The sequence below is a fragment of the Marmota marmota genome, unplaced genomic scaffold (assembly GCF_001458135.2).
Source record: "Marmota marmota marmota unplaced genomic scaffold, marMar, whole genome shotgun sequence".
Classification (NCBI taxonomy): Eukaryota; Metazoa; Chordata; class Mammalia; order Rodentia; family Sciuridae; genus Marmota; species Marmota marmota.
Genome location: NW_026000077.1, coordinates 5,427,572 through 5,431,451, shown reverse-complemented (window position 1 = coordinate 5,431,451; position 3,880 = coordinate 5,427,572).

Genomic DNA, 3,880 nt, shown 5'->3' with positions numbered 1-3,880 from the left:
AGCCAAGATGTGTCACGTTGGTGAGGATGGTGGATGGTGTGTGCGACCGTGGGTGACATATATGGTCTTGCTTCATCCTAAAAGCAACTGTATTCACTTGTATTTTACAGGTGAGGAAATGAGAAGAAGAAGCAGTGAATGACTTGGTGGGCAGGGACCAGATGAATATGGAACCCCATAAGCCATGAGGGAGCCCATACGCCTGCTGCAGTCAGAAACCACTGGAGGGTTTTCAGCAGGGACATGATGTGATATGCTTTATTGCTGTCAATCATAGTGGCTGCTACGGTGTCAGGTGCAAGAGTGGCATCGGGGAGCCAGAGAGGTACTTTAGGAGAGAGTTCTTAGCCTGCTGTTGCCCACAGCTAATCAATGATCCTCACTCTTCCTGCATCTAAGAGTAAACAGAGAAAGCGTTGGTGTTGTCTGATAGCAAGATGCCAGTTTTTCTCTGGCATCCCCTCCACCCATTTCTTCTTGAGCACCCTCTGGGTATAGTACTTGAAAGCAGATTCGACAGGGCCAGATGCTATCAATCTCCTGCTCTTCTAGAAGCCCCCAGGCCAGAATATCTCTAGAGGTCCAGATGCTAGATAGCCTGCCTTTTTGGAGGAGTGGGAGTAGGGGAAACAGGAATTATGAGATGTGGTCGTTATGGGGGCAGGTGGCATATAGAAACCAAAACGGGGCGAGAGTTAGCTGTCCTGACCATTGGAAGAGAGGGGAGGAGAAGAGAGAAAGGCCCAGAGAGTGCCTAATTTTACCAAAGATTTTTTATGGGGCCACCAATCTAGGAACTGTGGAAATAATGAAAGAGGCTTTGGGGTTTAGTCCTACTTTTGCAGTCCTTCATAAATGCTTTAGGGTGGCAGATTCTGCTTCATGAAGAAGGCTGCCAAGCTATGTTTCTCTCTACTCTCTCTCTTTCCCTCAATCTCCCTAGCACCCCTCTTCTCTCTCTCTCTCTCTCTCTCTCTCTCTCTCTCTCTCTCCCTCCCTCTCTAGCTGAACAACTTTTGTTCTGCAGTGCAGCAGATTTCAGGATGATTTTCTTTTTACATGTTTAAGTCACTTCCTCCACCAAAATGAAGCCTCTTGAGAGCAGAAAATTGGATTTTATAGTAGTACCCCTTGAGATGCTTGGTACCCCTTGAGGTGCTTGGTGCACCAGTCACAGACTGATGACCAAGTCACAGACCAACTGATGCCAAGGTCTCCCCTCTATTAGATGGAATGTTCATTCTGCCTTCAAGGTTTGTTGGGAAGATTAGATTAGATGGGTGTGATGTTTCCTTCAGTGAGTTTGTGAACCTGAATTCATAGGGTGTGTTCCACCGTCATTGGGTCATTTCTGCCACCAGTTATTTGGGTTGGGCAGAAGTGGCTTCAGTCATCTGTGTCTAAAACTGTTCTTTGGGAGGTGGGTACCTTGCTTGTTTGGGGAGGCCATAGCAAAGTGGGGCAACCAGATTTTCTGGTGGGGCTGTATCTGGGATTGATTACATTGGGCCAGCAATTCTGAATCTAATTGCTGGCCTCTTACCTGGATGTTGGCCTCCCCATAATAAGTCTTTCCTATCAGGTGTCCACAGTCCCCAAGGACAGCCATGTTTTCAATCATTTGTTGAATGAGCACCAGGGCATAAAGCATTAAGTGAGGGACTGTGAGGGAGACCCAAAGAATCCCCGTCTTGAGAATTTTCTACATACCTAACTCTGAGCTAGACATTTTACACACTTTATTCTTTTCAAACATGAACAGAGCAGTTTCTGACCATAAGGAAAAAAAAACAAACAAACATTATTTGTGGAAACAAGATACATCCCCCACAAAAGGACAATGAGTTATTCCAAGTGTATGGCAACTAAAAATCAGGACAGTAAGAGCAGTGAGAATTTAGAAGAAGGGGTCACTAGTAAGACGTGTGGTCACAGAAGTCTTCAAAGGGAAGAATGTGTTCTAATATGGACCTTGAAGGATGGACGGAGGAAAGAAAAGGAGTTCGTCTCTTAGGGGTATTACTGAGCAAATCTAAAAATAAGAATGAATCCTAGTTGTGCCCAGTGGATAGTGAGGATCACACATAGAAACAGATTCAAATGTCTAGTTGTGTACTTTTAAAATTTGCTTCATTTTGTAACATATTTTGGATAGTTTTTCTTATCAGTACATATCAGCTTCCCTGTTCTTTTTTGAAGCTGCAATCCATTATATAGATTACGATACTTATTCATTAGTCTCTAGTGGATGGACATTTAAGTTGTTGCCAGTCATTTGCTATTAAAAAAATACTGTAGTAAATAACCATGTGCATATGCCATTTTGTTTGGGAATACATTCATTGGATAAATCTCCAAAAATATAATTACTGGGTTAAATAATTTGTGTATTTATAAATTCTATAACTATTTCTAAATTGTCCTCTGTCAGGTTAGTCCCTCCAATGATATATGAAAGTGCCTGTTCCCCCATTGCTTTGCAAAAAGTGTTCACAAATCTGATGCATTAAAATGGTGTCTCAATTTAGTTTTAATCTGAATTTATCTTATTATAAATGAGATTGTGCTTGTTTTTATATATTTTTAAAAGGCAATTGTACTTTCTTTATAATGCTCATATCCTTTACCCATTTTTTTATTGGGCCATTGGTCTTTTTTATATTTCATAATAAGGAAATTTGTATAAAGAATTTTTTATTTTAGAAACCTAATCCTTTGTGGTATGAACTACAAACACTCCATTCGCCATTTTTCTTCTGATTTTGCTTATTGCGTGAGTTATTTATTTATTTCTTATGTATAACCGCCATCCCAAAAGTTATTGACTTGGAACAATAACCATTTATTTGCTCATGATGTTATGGTCTGGCCTGGGCTCAGCTGAGACAGTTCATCTCTGTTCCACGAGATGTCAGCTGGCCTCCCTTAAGCATTTAAAGTCAGCCAGTGTTGCTGACCTCACCCACCTGGTGGCTGACTGCCAGTAGAGTAAGAAAAGTAACTAGTCATATGTCACTCATCATCCAGCAAGCTAATCTAGAATCCTTCTCAGGGTGGTCACAGACAGGTTTTAAAAAAAAATAGCAAGAGGGCCTGTACCCGTGTCCAAGCGTCACCAAGGAACACAGCTAAGGCTGAGGTCAGGGAGTACATGAAGGGAAGAGATTTGTGGTCATTTTTGCAATCTACTGCACATACGGGGTTTGTTTTAGTGTAACTTTTGCTTTTTATTTTCTCTTATTTTTCAGTGCTGGGGATTGAACCCAGGGATTGCACATGCTAGGCAAGTGCTCTACCCTACAATATCCCCAGCCTAAGTTCTTTTTCTTGTTCAGTTTTCTAGGCAGGTTTTTATTTTTATATAATTTGTCCATCTCTACTTCCATGCATTCTTCATTTTGAGTCGTTTTTTTAACTTAGAGCATTATAGTTATACATAGTAGTTGGGTCTGGCCTTCCCTTCATTCCTTTATTTATTTTTGATTGGTACTTTCTACACATACATCAAGGTGAAATTCCTTTTGGTACATTTATATATGCATAGAACACGACTCTGTTAAATTCAGTCCGTATTTCCCCCCCTTTCCCCTCCTCCCTCCCTTCTTCTCTTTCTCAACTCCATTGATCTTCCCTATATATTTCTCATATTTCACGCCCACAACACTGCCTTCTGTTCCTTATTTTGCTCTAGCTTCCCCATACGGGAGAAAGCATCTGACCCTTGATATTCAAGACTGGCTTATTTCATTTAGCATGATTTTTCTCCATTTCCACGCATTTACTGGCAAATGCCATTATTTCATTCTTCTTTATGGCTGAGCAAAACCCCACTGGGTATATATATATATATATATATATATATATATATATATATATCTCA